The sequence below is a fragment of the Antechinus flavipes genome, chromosome 5 (assembly GCF_016432865.1).
Source record: "Antechinus flavipes isolate AdamAnt ecotype Samford, QLD, Australia chromosome 5, AdamAnt_v2, whole genome shotgun sequence".
NCBI lineage: Eukaryota > Metazoa > Chordata > Mammalia > Dasyuromorphia > Dasyuridae > Antechinus > Antechinus flavipes.
This window is the reverse complement of record NC_067402.1, coordinates 41,052,067-41,072,142: the sequence shown is the minus strand read 5'-3', so window position 1 is coordinate 41,072,142 and position 20,076 is coordinate 41,052,067. Positions and strand designations below refer to the sequence as shown.

The following is a 20,076-nucleotide window of genomic DNA, read 5'->3' as shown; positions in this document are numbered from 1 at the left end:
TTCCAAGTACATGGTTTTCATCACTTACTACTTCCTCATTGGGCTCTCTCAACTCTTTTCCCCTTCTCTGATCTAACTCCATACAGCTGGTAAAGGGATTTTCCTAAAGCAAAAGTGTGATGATCATATCACTCTCCTATCAAAAAGCTTCAGTAGCTCCCTATTACCTCTAGAATCAAGCACAAACTCCTGAGCTTAGCACTGTTAACATTTAAAGCTCTTCATAACCTGCCTCCAACCTAACCAACTATATAAGGCTTCAATCCTCCTGAGATCAGCTGACCTGGCATTCTTGTAGTTCCAGGCCAGGACATGTCACTTCACACTTCAGTTTCTGCATAGGCTGGTCTGTACCTTGGGTCCCATATTTGCTTCTTCTTCATTTCTGCTTCTTAGAACCTTGAGTTTCCTTTAAAGCTCCATCCAAGAGCCATCTCCTTCATGAGGATGTTCCTCATTTCTCATCACTACTGATGCCCCTGCCTGAAAGTACTGTGCATCTATTTGGTACATGCTATTTCCAAACCAGACTTAAACTCCTTTTGGCAAGAATTATTTTATTTATGTTTTTTAATTCTCTTTATCATAGAATGTCACACACAGTAGGCACCTAATAATCACTTATCGATAAGTCATGTCATCTTATAAAGGAAACAAGGAGAGATCACCTTTTCTTACCACACTGAAAGAAAAACTCAGTCCAAATGCGTTTCCTATGAATGTGGTTATAATAACTTTTTTCCTACTCTTTACAAGACACTGGAACTTATCACTTTCATTATTTGATTTTTATTATTATATTTACCACTATACCAAAAAATGACTACCATTTACCACTGGATAAAAAGGAAAGTTCTAATTCCTATGGAGACTAGTTTTATTTTACACAAACACATCTTTGCTAAGATGAATGCGTAACAAATATTGAACAAAAAGATTACATATTTTGCTGTGTATTGTTTTTTCCTTCTTGATATTAAGAGGCTTCCTAAATGATCCTGTATTTATTTTGTTATGCATATAATACACTCTGTACATAGTAAAATATGTATAATATATATACAATGTATATAGCAGGTACAGACTATCATTCTTATTTTCATATCACTAGCATATAACACAGTGTCTCCCGTATTAGCATTTGCTTAATAAATGCTTATTGACTATTTGATTAACTAGTAGCACAATCAATTTCAGTCATGACCTAAATTGAAGACACCACAGAGGAAAAGGAACTACTTAGGACTAAGGCAAAGTTCTTGAATAAGCCTTATAATTCAAGCCTATAAATGGGCCCAAATGGCAGCACTTCCCACGATGAGAGTCCTTCTATGAGTCTAATAATAAAGCTTATGTTTGTGGAACTCTTTATGGTTGCATTACCTTATTTGAGTCAAACAAAGTGCCCTGAGCATAAGAGCATTTAATGTCTGTTGAACTTAATTGGGCAATCCTGTGAGGTGGTTAGTGCAAGCATCTTTGTTCCTACTTGATGGTGTGGAAACAAGCTTGGAGATGATAAGATGACTAGTCAAGATCTCCCAGCTGAGTAGTGGCATAGCTGCAAATTCAACTCAGGTCTTTAAAGGACTGCGAGGTCAAGTACTCTTTTCCCCACACACAGCACCTCTTCTGTTCTCAGATTATTCGGTCTTAGACCAACGGTTTGCCAGAAGAAGAAATACAGACTTCCCCTCAATTTAAAATATATATATATTTTATTTTTAATATATATATATATTTGTCTAAGGAAGTTTTATGGGTGTAAATTTAAAAACTGTCAAGTTCAAACACTAGATGACTCAAATAAAGCATTTCCCAATATTTCCTTGTTTGCCTCGGTTCCTTCCTCTGTAAAATAAACTGGAGAAGGAAGTGGCAAACCACTCCAGGATGTTTGCCATCTTTACCATTTTCAAAAATGGTTTTATGGAGAGTCAGATGCAACTGAAATAAGAGAACAAAATGTTAACCGTTTGAGAACCCAGGGCACAGTAAATTTCACTGTAACCAAAATTGTGAACCCAAAGAGGAAAAGTGGCTATTCAGAACTAGACAAAGTTTTTGAATGAACTTTTTAATTCAAGCCTAAAAATGGGTCCAAATGGCAGTACTTCCAAGGAGGAGACTATGAAAAAGAGGGAAAAAAAAGTGACACTGAAAAATCCAACCCAGACATAAAAGAAAAGAACAAAGCCTTGTAAGTCTTTCTTATAAAACTTTCCAAGACTGTAAGTTGACTTGTATATTATTATAAACTTTCTTCAAGAAGACATTTAAGGAGTGCAACATGGCAAACAAGAAAAAAATCACCAAGAGTGAAGCTGAATCTATTTTGCTAGATGACTGTTCACCAATCATAAACTTTCACCAAGTCAGTTTCTCAAGTAACCTCTGGAGAAGGAAATGGCAAACCACTCCAGGATCTTTGCCAAGTATCTTTACCATTTTCAAATGGTTTTATGGAGAGTCAGATACAACTGAAATGAGTGAACAAAATGTTAACTGTTTGAGAACCCAGGGCAGAGTTAATTTCACTGTAACCAAAATTGGTTACAGAAGACCAGAGCCTTCTATCCTTGCTCCATTTTGCCGCTTCTAATCTGCTAGGACACAGTGGTGATCAGACCAATGATTCCTAGAGCACTAGATCAAAATCAATATCAAATTAGAAGAACCAAGATGGAAAAATATGCTAGGTAACTAAAGTAACTAAAAATTGACCTGTCTGAATAAGTTGCTGCCATGTAAAAATGGGAAATGGATCAAAGAAGAAAGTTCAACATTACCACTATTTCCTGAACATCTAACTCAGTGTTATATATAAGTTATAAAACAGTAATGCCTTTGTGGAGTCAATGATGTACATAGGGCATTTAAATTTTCTTTTATTATGTATATATTGATGTGTGCATTGTCTCTAACTAAAGAAAGTAAGCTTTAATTTGTCCCTATATTAAGTAACCAACTCACATTTGCTTTTACTCAAGCTCATCTTTGCCATAAGCTCTCACTATTAAATCAGCCTGTCTCTCAGGAGACCCCTATATTAAGCCTTTCATCCTTGCCCCAATTTGCTGCTTCTAAAATGCTATGCCCTAAAAAAAAAAAAAAAAAAAAAAAAAAAAAAAAAAAAAAAAAAAAAAAAAAAACAGATAAGTAAATTGAATTAAAATTATTTTAAAGGGAATCAACTTAAGTCAGTAAGTATTCTCAAAATGAGAATCTGAGATCCTTTCATAGAGTAAAATATATGAACTTTATGGCAGCAGTTCCTATTTCTCAGAAGACTTTATTTTTTCTTGGCAAAATATCATTTTATCACATTTGATTAAACCCAAGTGTTTCCTCCTATGATTAGGCTGAAAAAATTGTCAAAGATTTTTCAGAATCATACAAATGAATCAGAACCTGCATGAATACTGCTGGATTGAGGATTTGTGCTTTCATGTGCAAGCATGCAATGAGAAGTAAAACCCACTCTACAATAGTTTAAAGGTTGATATTACATGCTGAAGTACAAAGTAGGTATAACCATGTTTTAGTTTAAAAATAATTCAAACTAAAGACAAATGAGATAATTTAAAAATACTTAAAGGTTACTCAGTTGAATATATGAGCAAGTGAGTTTGGTAACAAAAAGCTTATTTCTAACAAACACACACATAGACCCTCCTCCACAATAATCTTCCCCTTCCTTTTTAAAAAAAATTATAAAATAGCTTTTCAGAATACATGCAAAAAAAGTTTTCAACATCCATCCCTGCAAAACCTTGTATTCAAAGTTTTTTGCCCTCCTTCCCTACCTCCCCCCTCTCCTAGACAGCAAGTAAGCCAATACAGGTTAAACACATGCAGTTCTTCTATACATAATTTCACATTTATCATGCTATACAAGAAAAATCAGATCAAACGGGAAAAAAACAAGCAAGCAAATAACAACAAATGTGAAAATACTATGCTTTTATCCACATTCAGTCTCCATAGTTCTCTTTCTGGATGTGGATGGCTCTTTCCATCACAAGACCATCACAGCTCCATCAGCTCAATCACCTCACTGTTAAAGAGTCGTGTCCATCAGAATTGATCACTACACAATCTTGTTGTTGCTGTGTACAATGTTCTCTTGATTCTACTCACTTCACTCAGCATCAGTTCATGTAAGTCTCTTCTAGGCCTCTCTGAAACCATCCTCTTGATCATTTCTTATAGAACAATAATATTCCATAGCATTCATATACTATAACTCACTCAGCCATTCTCCAACTGATGGGCATCCACTCAGTTTCCAGTTTCTTGCCACTACAAAAAGAGCTGCCACAAATGTTTTTGCACATGTGGGTCCCTTTCCCTTTTTCATGATCTCTTTGGGACACAGGTCCAGTAGAGACACTTTTGGATCAAAGGGTATATATGGTTTGATGGCCCTTTGGGCATAGTTCCAAAGTGCTCTCCAAAATGGTTAGATCAGTTCACAACTCCACCAACAATGCATTAGTGCCCCAGTTTTCCCACATCCCCTCCAACATTTATCATTATCTTTTCCTGTCATTTTAGCCAATCTGAGAGGTATGTAGTGGTACCTCAGAATGTCTTAATTTACATTTCTCTAATCAACAGTGATTTAGAGCATTTTTTCATATGATTAGAAATGGCTTAAATTTCTTCATATGAAAATTGTCTGTTCATATTTTTTGACCATTTATTCACTGGAGACACAATAATCTTAACTGTTAAATTTAGGAATAATCTCTTTCCTCTACAATTTTGAGAAATTCAGCATTGTATTGCTACAGACACCTAATAGGAATTCAATAAATAGTCAACAATTAGAAAAAGGACAGTTGGAAAGCAGCAAAGTCCAATGAAGCAGGTTCACTCTGTGTCAATGAACAGCAGAAGAGTAAAGAGACTGTTGCCCACGTGCTCATCATAAACAGTCACTTCAAGGTCTAAGCAGGAAGAACACCCTTTCTTCCTTAGTTTTCACTTCCTTCACCAAGTCTACTCTCATCACCCTGAGATTCCTGCTTCTTTTTGTCATCCCCTCTGAGCTTTCCACTGTTATTTCTTACTATCAGATTCCCAAGAGGGCTGAGATGAGAGCAAATATTATAATGAAATATTATATAGTTACTTAATTATCATGTAACGATGTTTATGTCCATTTTAAAAACTTGCTACTCCTCCCAAGAATAACCTCCCTTACCAGGTACCTTTTGTACCCACTCAACAAAAATAGTGAGGCACAGAAAAGTGAATTATCTGCTTGCCCCTAGATCATGCAGGAGTCCTTGACAGAAGAGTACAGAAAAATCCAAGCTATTAGGCCACAAGTTACCCAAGGCTGCTGCTTACAAAAAAAGAAAATATTTTACTAGGATTCTCTGACCTCTGTGGAAGTGTTGTAAATGTAACTTGGTTTTTATTTCTTGAAATTTAGAAGAGAAAATGAAAAAGTGAAGCTAAAAAGCTCATTTTATTTATTTTTTAACCTGCTGTGCACTGGGCCAAAAATAACTTCTCTAAATCTACATATAATTTATGGGCTGACCAAAGCACACAGTTTCATTTAAACATACACACACAGATAATATTTATCAATATAGAGTTGTCTCATCAATATTATTTCACAACCAAACACTGAAATCATTATCTCTCTATCACCACTACCCCATCCTTCCAACCCTCTTCCCTTCTAGAATTCACTATTACCTTCCTCTCAATCCTAGTTGTCATATTCCACTCCTCCTTTGGAAGTCCCATGAACAGTCTCTTCTAAAAGCCTACTGATTTCCACCTTCATAACATGTCACACAGCATCTCCCTTCTCTGACACTGCAACCACCATGGTGGCAGCCTGGAATAACTGGTATCCCTACCAGAAGTCTCTTGTCGTTCCAGCCCATCCTCTACTAAGCACAAGTCTGATCATGTTACCTCCTTAATCCATAAACTCTAGTAACTCCTTATCTCCTCCAAGAGCAAATACAGGATCCTCTGTTTAGCTTGCCCTGCCCTTTTCTTAAGTTTTTTTTAACCCAATACCTACCTTTCAGTCCAATAACATTGATCTCCTTGTTATTCCTTGAACTATCAAAGTACTCCCAGCTCTTTACACCAGACAGTTCCATGGGCTGTTCTCCACTAAGAGAATGCTCTCCCTCCTCCCTTCCATCTTCTAGCTTTCTTGGCCTTCTTCAAATCCCAGCTAAGATCCCACCTATTCTAGGAAACCTTTCCTGAGCCCTCTTAATTCTAGCACCTTCCCTGCAATGATTATTGTCAACTAAGCCTGCATACAGTTTATATGTACATTGTGATTTGCATGTTGTGTCCCCCAACAGATTATGAGCTCTTCCAGAGGAGGGACTATCTTTTACTTTTCTTTGTATCCTTAGCATTTAGCACAATGCCTAGAACCTACTTAATAAATGTTTGCTGGCTGACTGACAGTTTGGCTGTTGTCCACATAATTTATTACCACGCCACAGTATTCCTTTAATTTTGTGTTGTCTTACAATTTGGGGTTCATTTATTTGGCTGAAAAGTAGTATCAAACCCCTGGGTTCAATCCTTACATAGACCAATGAGTTTCAATGGTCCATGACTCTTGTCAAATGCAATCTACTGGGAATAGGTAGAATTTAGCTGGGGCCATATAATAGACTAAAAAGTATAGTCCATTTCTAATTACTAATGGAGTCAAAAAGATAACTTTTTTTATTTGTAAGTTTATTTATTTTTGATACACAGTGTTTTATGAATCATGTTGGGAGAGAAAAATCAAAGCAAAAGGGGAAAAAATGGAAGAGATTAAAAAATAAACAGAAAAAGAAATGAACATAGCATGTGTTGATTTACATTCAGTCTCCTCAGATCTTTTTCTGGTTGCAGATGGCATTTTCTAGCCAAAGTCTATTAGGATTGCTTCAGATCATTGAACTTTGAGAAGAACCAATCCTTTCACAGTAATCATCACATATTCTTGCTATTATTGTGTACAATGTATTCCTGGTTCTGCTTGTTTCATTCAGCATCAGTTCATGTAAATCTTTCCAAGCCTTTCTATAATCAGCTTTTCATCATTTTTAAAAGAACAATAATGTTCCATTACCTTCATGTACCAAAGCTTATTCAGCCATTCCCCAATTGATGGGCATCCACTCCTTTTCCAACAAAAAAGTCATTCTTATAGTAAAATAAAGTTATTGTAAATGGAATTATAACCTCAAAATTCTTTTCCTCTTCTCCAAATGCATTAATTCTACTACTGACACTGGAGCTGAGCAGACTAATTAGTATTGGAAGATTCATTTCCACTCAAGAAGATACAGAAAAGAATAGGATTTAGAGCTTCAAGAGATACACTATTTCTCATCCAATCTCTTCAACTTTAAAGGGAAGGGGGAGTAGGGAGGGAGGAGAGAGAAAGCCAGGGAAATGGAGTGATTTGCCCAGCATTAATGCAGGACATGGTAAAGACACAATTCAGAAATTTCCCAAATAGTATTTCTGAGACATTTAATGGTTTCAAAACATCTTTTTAGAATCCCTTGTTCTGCTTTTTTTCTACAGAATATGATCTCTCTGTCTCTTTCACACTTCAAAAGCACTCATATATGACAAAGGAATCAAGTAAATGTGCAACCAAAATACCTTTAAAGAGTTTGAGAATGGATGAGATGATTTTTCCTAAACAAACCATTCTTAAAATTATGCTGTGATTTTAAGACTTTGGGAAAGCATTAAACAACTTGCAGAGACTTTCAATCAATCATTTAAATCTTCCCATGAAATCTAAACTAGAGGACCTCTAAAATCGGGGGCAAAGGGATCACTACCAAACAAAACGTGGTTTTAACAGACCTTATGTCCTTAGCAAAAATCATAAACTACCTAATCAAAACCTGAATGTATCCCAGTTCCTTGTCTATTAACTGTGACAGTTATTTTAAATGCAAAATTCATTTTAAAAAAGGCTTTATGTTGATGATATGAAGAATCTTAAAAGAAAGTGGATAATGTAGATGGCTGGGAAAAATTTCACTCTTGTATTTTTTACCCAGGCCACACAATCAGTCTTTGAATAAAATGACTTCGAATACCTAAAATATCACTTATAATTGTTTTTGAACGAATAACACTAAAAATTTTTACCTTATCAAAAATATACACAATGCACCAAAGGAAAGAAAATCCATATGGATGAAATTACAAACTGGTAGCACATTTAAACTCTTGCTTTAGAAAATAAAAATTCTCATCTTTGGTCACAGAGACCATTAGCGATTTAAATTTTAATAAATTTACAAGTGCATAAGTGGTCTACGAATTTTTAGGATCCTTTGAATTCTAGATCTAGGAAAATTAAAATAATAGAGTTCTCACAAGTAGCTAGACTGTGAAAAAAGATGAATGATCCTCATACTAGTTTATTGGGACATGATGGTGATCAAATACATAATAAACTTAGCTAATTACAATTACATAATTTATTTTCAACTATCATTATTAGTAATCATTATCAATATCACCAATTATCACATAATCATTAAAATCAATAGGATTTTAATTTTATGTAGTATTGAGACAAGTAGTTAGGAAACCATCAAGTGATTCAAAAGAAACACAGATCTAGTACCAAGAGTGCTAACATGTTTTGCTGCCAAAGAGACAAAAGGGACATTATCATTTTTATCACAGTGCATCAAGGAAAGGTGTTTAAACAGACAGGAAATTCCTTTCATTAGAAAAAGGCATTTTCAAAGACTATAAAAAATTATTCTCAGTCAAGATACTTCCTTTGATGATGAATTTCACATTAATTGGGACTGTTTCTACACATTTTCATTTTGAAATAACAAAAGAAATAAAGCCTGAAATAAAAATTTTAAAAGTCTAACATCCGAGAAAAATTTGATCACTAAAAATGATCACTTGTTAGTTTAAAATTTTTAAGTTTTCAAATATAGATCTTTAGAGGTGAAAAGAAGAGTTTAAAACTTAAGAATATCCTCCTGCTTTTGGGTAACATTGACTGGTTGTACAATCCACTATAACACAAATGGCTTTCCACCTTTTTCAAAGTTACATTATTCCCACTTCCATGAACCACTTTGTGAAAACAGTAGCCTATTCTGCCTGAATAGGCCTTTTGTAAGAATGGCCTATTCACTTGACCATTTCAAGCTCTTCAGCACTCAGACAAACATTCTTTGCAGAACAGATATAATGAAAGAATCATAAAATTCTAGACGTTGCCCCTACTACATAAAGAATTAAGTGAATGGTATGTTTTCAAAATAAGAAATGGAAACAATCAACAAAGATTAGAAGACTATTGATTTAGAGCTAGATGAGACCCTGGAGGTCATCTGGTCCAATCCCCTCATTTTACTGATATAGGAACTAAGGCCCAGAAAAATTTAGTGGCTTGCTACCAAGGTCACAGAGGAAGGAGTTGACAAAGATAGGATCTGAACCCAGATTCTGAGTTGAATGTTCTTTTGGCTATGAAACCATTTGAAAGGATCTTCTAAATCTATTAACAATAAGAGAAATGCAAATTAAAACAATTGTGAGGTTTCACTTTCCTATTAAATAGGCAAAGATGACAAAAAGCCAAAAATGGTCACTATTGCAGGGGCAATTGGAAGATAGGAACACTAATTAATGTCTTGCTTGTAGAATCTTGAATTGGAAAAAAATGTGGAATTACACTAGAAATAGCACTAAATTGTATATACTCTGGGACTCAGGATTGACACTACTAGTTATATATCCAAAAGAAGTAAAAGACAGAAGGAAAGTTTTAACATATGCCAAAACAGTTAAAGCAGCATCTTTTTGCTTTAGCAAAGAAATGAGGCCCATCAATTGGTTGTTTTTTGTCCTTTGTTCTTGAAGATGACCAGAATGACATCACTATGTTAGAGTTGAGTTACAGTGTGTCCAACTGTGGCTGATCAAACCAATACAAGCTTGGAATGCTCTGCCACAGTTCAGACACAAATAGTCCCTGTGAACATTTAGGATGGATTCTCCAACTTTGAGCCTCTTATATTTCATTTGGGCTAATTCATTTCTGTTTTGCTCACAGAGCACAGTACCTTCTCTGAGGAGGGCACGCCATGTTGGATGGTCCTGTGCCAGTGTCTCCCATGTCACACAATCATTTCTAAAGTTCTTAAGAGAGATCTTGGGAGTGTTCTTGTATCACTTTTTCTGACCACTTTGTGATTGTTTTATGGAGAATTCATGCATGGCAAGCAATCTTTTTTGCAAGTGTACATTTGCCATTTGAACAATGTGGCCAGCCCAACAGAGTTGTGCCCTCTGCAGAAAGTTGGAATGCTGGGCAGTTTAGTTAGAGAAAGGACCTCTGTGTTTGTACCTTATTTTGCCAGGTGATCTTCAGAATCTTCCTGAGACAATAAACTGAAGTGATTCAGTTTCCTGGCATGGCACTAGTATACTTTCCAGGTTTCTCAGACATATAACAATGAGGTCAGCATAATGGCAGCCTTTAGTTTGATACTCTAAAAATGTCTCCTCTCTCACACGATCGATTGAGGAATGGATACAAGATGATCATAACAGTGTGAAAAACAATGTATTGTAGTGACTGTGTAAATTATACTAGCTCTGCGCCTGCAATTGCATCCATTCATACAAGTGTTCTAAGTTTCCCAGACTTCATATATGTTTTTTACAGCACTACTGTAATGGGCTGAGGCTTGAGTTGATGCACTGAGGTCCCAAGCACATGAGGCTAAATAGTAATTGGACCATACTCTATTAATAGATAAGCTTGGAGAGAGAATGGCCCCCACCCACTCTTTGTGCAAGTCCTGATGTGTTGTATAGGAAATGACGATTTTGGTGGGTGGAGGCAGGGGAGTGGAGAAGGAAGGGGAGGAGAGACCTTTGGGACGGCCATTGCCACAGTTGCCGACACAGTTGCCTCCATGGTTGCCTCGGCTCGCGTCGCTCTCTCTTAGCTGGCTTCCTGTCGCAACTGCCTATATTTGCTATCGCAATCTTTCTTGCCTATATTTGCTATAGCAATCTTTATTCACCTCTTCGCTTCAATAAATATTGAAGATTTTCCCCTTAACCTGAATTCCTGACTCCGGCTGACTTTAAATACGCGGTCATTACATTTGGCGCCCAAGCGTGGGAACCAAGGACCCTACTTTCACTGAAGAAGTCTCCAGTGACCAGGAACTTAGGTGAGTATAAGACAAACAGGGAACTTATTTTCTTAAAGACGAAAGCAGTAACTTTTTGGCTGAAATGGGACAGATCCTAGGTAAAGATTCTCCATCCCCCACCCCAAACCCCCCAACCCCTGCCCCACCCAGGAGTGGTGTTATAAAAAGCCTGCGTGACCTGATAGAAGAGGAAGGGCTAGTTGTATCTTGGGAACACGCAGCTAAACTTTTGAGTACATTAAAACTTACCTCCCCTGGGTTCTTAGAGGAAGAGCAAATCTCTCTGGGTAACTGGGCATTGGTTGGTCAACAGATCTCTGATTATAACATTGACAACCCTCAGTCAGTTCCCTTCGAGGCATTCTATTTATACAATACGATACAGATGGCCTTAAAATACCGTACTAGTTTTAGGAGAAAAGGAAAAAACTCTAAGAATGGCCAAATGCGGAAGCCTGAGGTAAAGGAGGAAGACAAAGAACAGATTAATGGCCATATCCCCACAGGGCATGAAGACTTAAGTGAGGCTCAAGGGCGGGTGAATCTGAGGCAGCTTTAGCCCCACCTGAGGAGCAGGTAATTGACTCTCCTCCATCAACTCCACCCTCCGGGATGGAGGGAGGAGGGGTAGTGGGGGGGGCAGTGACAGCACCAGCACCTCCCCCCCAGCATCCAGCCTCTCCCCCACAGCGTCCAGCTGCTCCTTTGAGTAGATTGCAAAAGGCACTAATTAAGGCCAAAGAAGAAGGGAGAAATGTATTGGAAATCCAACACCACATTTTTCCAGTTATTCAACAGTTTGATTCTTCAGGTCAAGAAAGTAGAAGATACTCTCCTTTTGATATAGATATCCTCAAAGACCTGAAAAAAGCTTGCACTCTTTATGGGGCTACATCAGCTTATGTTAAGATGCTATTACAAAATTTGTCTTTTGAAATCTTGACCCCTGATGACTGGAAATCTATAGCAAAGATATGCCTAGAACCTGGACAAAACTACTTGTGGCTTTCTGAATATAGTGAGCTCTGTAGGATACAAGCCCAACAAAATAGTCAAAGTGGAGTTCATGCTGCAATCACCTATGACCTACTTACAGGTACAGGTCCTTATGCAAATGTCGCAGCACAAATTAGTTATTCTGTAGCAGCATATGAGCAAATTGCTGTTAATGCTATCAAAGCGTGGGCTTCCCTCCACAATAAAGACGACAAGAGGGGGGCCTTCACAAAAATAACACAAGGGCCAAATGAACCCTTTGCTGACTTTGTGGGACGCTTGCAGACAGCTATCACAAGAACAAATGGAGAAAATCCAATAACAGACGTTTTGATAAGGCAACTTGCTAAGGAAAATGCTAATGAGGTTTGCAGAAGAATTATACTAGGACTGCGCAGGGATGCTCCTTTAGAGGAGATCATAAGACGCTGTGCCACAGTGGACACAGGTGCCTTTTATAGCCAGGCTATGGTGCAGACTTCCCAAAATCCAAACATGGGAAGACAGAGTCCCTCCTGGCAAGGGACTTCGAGAGAGACTCGTAGATGCTTTCAGTGTGGAAAAGTAGGGCATCTGAAAGCTCAATGTTGGTATAGAGATAGAATGGGAAAACAAGGTGGGAGAACAAGACCCCAAACCCCATGTCCAAAATGCAACAGAGGCTTCCATTGGGCCTCAGAATGCAGACAGATTCAGGGAAACGGGATGAGGGGCCCAGCCCCAGGGCCCAAGGCAAAAAACACTTGGGGCATGATGGCAGCCAATGGTGCACCCAGAGAGTGCCTAGAAGTCCAGTACCCAGACATGACCAATCAGCCAGAAAGCCATATGATGGGAGAAGGGGATTACACAGTCAACCAGCCAGGAAGCAACCTGATGGCAGAAGGGAATTACAATTGGGGAGAATAGAGCTGTATGCAGCTGGGACAACTGAGATACCCCCTGGAGAGGTGAAATCTGTTCCTCTCCAGCCTATGGATCCCCTACCTCCAGGCACAGTAGGCTTGACCATTTCACCTCCTTTTTGTACGTACAAAACAGTGTCCATCCACACACTGATGTGGGAAACTGGGGAATGTGTAGATAATATCCCAGTCACTAATACAGGTAGACAATGTGTGACTTATCACCCAGGAGAAGTAGTAGCATCAGGTTTACTCATACAGAATCCTAATAAGCAACCTGGTGAAAGTCACCCAGGTTCTGACTCCAGACCACAAAATCCAGGAATTTACTGGACAGCAGCTGTAACAGCTGACCGACCTATGCTCACGATCTATATAAATGGCCTACCATTGGAAGGATTGGTAGACACAGGTGCGGATCGTACAGTTATTAGAGATGCCAATTGGCCCAGTCACTGGCCAAAGATTAAAGCAGACACCTATATGTCTGGAGTAGGAGGATCAATAGCAGCTGAAGTTAGTGCTGCCCCTATGAGATGGACTTTTGAAGGCAAAACAGGAGTTTTTACTCCTTTTATAGTTGAAAAACTCCCCATCAATCTGTGGGGAAGAGATGTTTTACAACAATTAGGGTTAAAAATGAGTACTTCGGTTTTTTAAGCAGGGCTGCTGTTGAAGGCCTGCCAACACTTTCACCTGTTCCTATCCAATGGAAAACTGATACACCAGTGTGGATAGAACAGTGGCCCTTGGGTAGCGATAAAATTCAGGCCTTATTAGATATAGTACAGGAACAGCTTGAACAAGGACATTTACAACCTTCTCTAAGTCCTTGGAATTCCCCAGTGTTCGTTGTAAAAAAGAAATCAGGAAAATGGAGGATGCTCACTGATTTAAGAAAAGTAAATGAACAGATGGAAACTATGGGAACTCTTCAGCCTGGACTTCCATCTCCTACTCAATTGCCTAGAGAGTGGCCTCTTTGGGTCATCGATATTAAGGATTGTTTCTATTCTATCCCTCTGGATAAGGAGGATATGAAAAGATTTGCCTTTTCAGTGCCCAGCGTTAACTTAGCTGAGCCTTATAAAAGATATGAATGGACAGTTTTGCCACAGGGAATGAAAAACAGCCCCACTATGTGTCAAATGTATGTTGCTGCTGCTCTTGCTCCAATAAGAAAAGAATTTCCAAAAGTTATACTATTACATTATATGGATGATATATTGGGATGTGCACCTGAGGAACAAATGTTAGAAGCATGTCTACAAAAGACCATAGAAACACTAAGATACTACAAATTATACATAGCTGAAGAGAAAATTCAAAGACATGCTCCTTTTCAATATTTAGGATATGAAGTATACCCTAAGGTGCTTACAGTACAAAAACTGTCCTTAAGAACAGAGAAGCTAAACACCTTAAATGATTTTCAGAAATTGATAGGAGACATCCAATGGATGCGACCAGTGTTAGGCTTGACTACCTATCAGTTACAACCATTATATGATATTTTAAGGGGAGACAGTGCTTTAAATTCACCACGCCAGCTTACAAAAGAAGCTCAAGAGGCTTTGAGAGAAGTTGAACTGGCTTTATCCAATGTGGTTGAGAGAGTCACTCAAAAACCCTTGGAAATAACAGTTTTTGCCACACAAGAGGCACCCACAGCAGTCCTTCATCAAGGAGACAGTGTGATAGAGTGGGTGAACCTCCCGGCACAACCAGAACAAAGCCTTACTCCTTACCCAGTGCTTGTGGCTAGAATTTTGTTAAAGGCCATTAAGCGAGCAGTACAATTATCTGGGGCAAGACCTGATAAGATATACACCTTTTACACCAATACACAAATTAATGTGTGTTGTGAGACCATCCCAGAGTGGCAAATTTTATTAGCCATGGCTCCTAATTTTATACATAGGTCTCCATTAAAGATAACCAGACTTTTACATAATTGGCGATGGATTCTTGAAGAAAAAGTTTCTAAAGTTCCCCTTAAAGGACCAACTATCTTTACAGATGCATCCAAACACAATATTTGTGCTGTATACTCTCATGATTTAACCATAAAGAGAGTAGTCAGAACTCCTTTTCAGTCCACTCAGCAGAACGAATTGTATGCAATCATGTTAGCTCTCACTTATTACCCAGGAGACATAAATATAATATCTGATTCAGCCTATTCAGTAGGTGTGGTACAAAGAATTGCCACAGCCCAAATAAAATTTGCAGCTTCTAATATATATCAGCTCTTTAAGGAACTTCAGGAGCAAGTGAGAAAACATCCAGGTAAGATTTATATCTTGCATGTCCACTCACATAGTGGACTCCCAGGCCCTATTTTTGATGGGAATTCAAAGGCAGATAGCCTTTTAACTATGTTAGCCAGTACACCTTTATTTCAGGAGGCCCAGGAATCCCATTCTAAGTACCATCAGGCTGCTCGAGCTTTGCGTTTACAATTTGGGATTACAAAAGAGGAAGCTAGGAGCATAGTAAAAAGCTGTACGGCTTGCCTTCCTTTCCATGCTCCTACACTGCCTCCAGGGAAGAACCCTCGTGGTTTGAGACCCAATGAAATCTGGCAAATGGATGTGACCCATTATAAATCTTTTGGTCGTCTGTCTTTTATCCATGTTGTGGTAGACACCTTTTCAGGATTCACTTTTGCCATACCAGCAGCAAAAGAGACAGCCCGAGTGGTCACTGAATTCCTCATGCAAGCATTTGCCATTATGGGTGTGCCACAAGCAATAAAAACAGACAATGGTCCTGCATACACCTCCAAACATTTTGCACACTTTTGTGCACAGTATAAGATTTTACACACCACTGGCATACCCTTTAATCCTCAAGGACAGGCAATAGTAGAGAGGAGAAACAGAGATATTAAGACGCTGCTCCAAAAACAAAAGAAAGGGGGAGCCACAGGTAACCCTAGAGAGCTTCTAAATCTAGCACTTTATACTATTAACTTCTTGATTTTTGACAAAGATGCACTGGCTCCGGCAGACAGGTTTTATAACCCACCGGAAGGGCAATGTCCAGTGCGAGCAGCTCCACTATCTTTAGATAATCGCCAGGTGATGTGGAGAGACCCAGAAAGTGGTGAATGGAAGGGACCAGATAGGCTAACTGCTTGGGGGAGAGGGTTTGCTTGTATCTCTACAGGTGGAGAAGGAATCAGATGGGTGCCAACGAGCCGTATTCGCCTTGTCCATCGCAGAGAGACGGAGCAGACCCTTGAAACGAAGGAGAAGACCCAAGAAACATCGGGTGGTTCTGTTGCTGATTGTGCCCACCACTGAAAGAGTGTGGCAGTTATGGCGTTTGACTCATGGACATAGAAAATCATTGGACTTCAAAACCCTCAGAAATCATTGGATTCTCTGAGACATAAGATTGTTGTAGGACTTTAAAGCCCTCAGGAATCATTGGATTTTCTGAGAAATGATAAGACTGTTACAGGACTTCAAAATCTGCTGGAATCATTGGATTCCCTAAGACATAAAAAGACTTTTGCTGGACTTCAAAAACTTGGGGGGATCATTGGATTCCCTGATATGTGAAGCAATGGACAATAGACTGGTTTTGGACTATCTCTTGGCTGCTGAAGAGGTGTATGTGTGACTGCTGTTTACATACTCTCCTTCTAGGACTTCTGGCAATCTTTTACATCATACTGTTGATTTATATTGTTTGTTATACCGTTACTTGGGTGTATAATTCATGTTTGTTACACCACATCAAGCCTGCACTGACTGTGGGGAGAGTCATCATTAATAGCCTCTGCGTTGTTGCTATGTGCTATGTGCTATGTGTTCCCATGCTGATGGGTTTGTGCATAATAAGACCCTTGAGCCAGAAACCTGCTAGCAACCCCCACTTCCCTTTGGTGCTTTTCATCTCCCTTCCTGAGATGTCAGGGAGGGCGTGATTATCTCCTTTTTAGTGCTTTCACCTCCCTTCCTGAGAAGTCAGGGGGGTCGTGATCACTTCCTTTTCGGTGCTTTCACCTCCTTTCCTGAGAAATCAGGGAGGGTGTGATCACCTCCCCTTGGGGGCTCTGACCTCCCTGAGGAGTCAGGGATGGCATGATCACCTGTGTTCTAAAACAAAAGAAAGCGGGAGATGTAATGGGCTGAGGCTTGAGTTGATGCACTGAGGTCCCAAGCACATGAGGCTAAATAGTAATTGGACCATACTCTATTAATAGATAAGCTTGGAGAGAGAATGGCCCCCACCCACTCTTTGTGCAAGTCCTGATGTGTTGTATAGGAAATGACGATTTTGGTGGGTGGAGGCAGGGGAGTGGAGAAGGAAGGGGAGGAGAGACCTTTGGGACGGCCATTGCCACAGTTGCCGACACAGTTGCCTCCATGGTTGCCTCGGCTCGCGTCGCTCTCTCTTAGCTGGCTTCCTGTCGCAACTGCCTATATTTGCTATCGCAATCTTTCTTGCCTATATTTGCTATAGCAATCTTTATTCACCTCTTCGCTTCAATAAATATTGAAGATTTTCCCCTTAACCTGAATTCCTGACTCCGGCTGACTTTAAATACGCGGTCATTACACACTACAATAACTCATTTACAGTCAAATGCTGCTAACTGTTCAACCAGTTCTGATGGCATCCACTGTGCTTCCAGTTCTTTAGAATAAGTCAAGAAAATCTAGGTTTGAGCCCAGGTACAGTCACTTGCTATTTATATAACTTGGGAAAAATCACTTGATCACAGAGCCTTGCTACCATAGCAATCAGAGATCAAATCCCTTGGAGTTTAGGAGATCTACTACATTTCAAGTCTTGCTTTTAAATGTGATGGTTAGAACCTAGAGCAATCTGCTTAACTACTGACTTTGCTAAGATCTATTGTACAGATCAACTGACTATAAAATCAGTAGAGAAATCTAGTTAAGCAGCTCATTTAAAAAATGCTACATCCTTACAGTACACAAACATTTACTAAATTAAAACTCTTCCTTTGTTCAGGAAGTTTTGCATGAAACTTTTCAAGCTGATGTTTGGGAATCACAGAAAACCAGACAATTTCTCTTCTGAAAGGGCCCTCTGGTCTCCAGCCCTCTCATTTGAAATGGGAGGGAAAGGGAGAGAGAGGGGATAGTAGTGGAAACATGCCCAAAGTTACATAAGAATTAAGCAGCACAGCTAGTATTCAAACCAACTGGGAGTGCTATTTTTTCAGTATAGAATGGATTATGGAGTAAAGTTTCCTACAAGCCAGGATTAGAAAACTTCTTCTCCTTCTTTCTTCATCTCCTTTAAAGTAGACTTCATCATGTCTCAAACATAAGGCATAATTTCATTCAAATATAAAACAGAAAAGCAAATTCCAATAATAAATATAAATGATAGGAGGATAATGTACCATGCTGTATTATTCATGCTTCTATTCTCCTCAAACTATTGCTTAGGTCAGACGAGTCAAATATGGGCTGGAAAAAGCAAAGATAATGTTAATTTATGCTTTTCATATAGCTATTAGTATCTAGCTGTAGGATGCTTTACACATAACCATGAGGTACCTCTAAAGTCTTCCGTAAGTAGGTTTTGTCTCCCCCTGCAGCAGACTTTAAGCACTTTGAAGGCAGGTACTATGTGCTAGTCTTCTTTGCCTCTTGGTGCTCTAAATGCTAGATAAATACCATGGAACTTAAATATCTTTTAATAATCATTTTAATTTCTCTGTAGCTCAGTCTTATTAAGACATATTTCTCAAGATGAGAAAGTGGGGCTCAAAAGTTTTCTAAATCTATGTTCCTTTGATCCCCATGCCTACTATGTTTAAGGTGTTGCCCTGGACTTAGGAGATACACAAAGACAACGCAATCCTTGCTTGCAAAGAGTCTACACTTCACTGATTAGTACAGAGAAATGAACTTGGTCAAATTAAGATGAATCTCACAATAGATATCAAGAAGTTCCTCTCTTTAAATGCCTCCTCTGGATTGATACTACTCTGTATGATCTTTCCCTGAACAAGTCACATATCTATTTGACAATACTTGCAAAATATATTTTAAGTGACTCAACAAAAGCATTGTTTTCCAATTTTCGAGAAGCCACAGAACACCAAGGTAACCAATTTAAGGTAATGCAACTTGCTTTGCTAAATAATCAGTTTCTTTCCAGGAAAATAATGTTGATTTTTCAAGTCATTTTTATGAACTTGTATTAGTTATTGTCTAGCAATTCGTTCTCTAAATGGCCAGAAACAGAGCTGATGTGTTCTATACTGCCTTCCTTCAGAGGTTCTCTCAAAACTTACTTTGTTACTGGTCAACTTACATCATGAATCTAATGATTCCTATTTTTCTAATTAAAAACCAAACAAAATCACAACAGAAATCTATACATCTAATATCCAAAATGACCTTGTCATTTGTGCACTATGAAGATTAAGTGATTGTCTCAAGTTCACATGGAAATAGGATTTACGCTCAGCAAATAAATCTTAAAATAAATTCATCATCTATAATTGCTCCGATAGTCAGTTTTCCTGAGTCTGAAAAAAACTGAAAAGTTTTTTAAAGGCTTAAAATATGCTATTTGATTTTTATTGATGTCGTTGAGACAAAGAAAACTATCAACAAGGAATGAAAGAGAAAAGCAGTTAAGTGTTAACTGTATTCCAGGCATTGTGCCAAAAAGGAGGGGATTAAGTAAAAGCAAGCAAAGAGTCTCTACAATCTCTGTCCTTAAGGAGCTTACAGTCTATATGAGAAGATAATACAACACATACATCAAATGGAAGGTGGGGAGGAGAAAGAGGGAAAAGAGGGAGATACAAACACACACATATGAGGGAGGGAGAAAGAGACAGAGAGAGAGAGAGAGAGACAGAGACAGAGAGAGAGAGAGAGAGAGAGAGAGAGAGAGAAAGGGAAGGAGGGAGAGAGGTTGAGAAGGAAAGAGGGAAAGAGAGAAAGAAGCTTGTC

General features: G+C 38.6%; 1 protein-coding gene across 2 annotated transcripts in view; it reads right to left on the bottom strand.

The window, feature by feature from the left end:
* ZDHHC3 (zinc finger DHHC-type palmitoyltransferase 3) overlaps positions 1–20,076 on the bottom strand; it is a 75,247-nt gene that overhangs the window by 46,894 nt on the left and 8,277 nt on the right. The window lies entirely within an intron of this gene.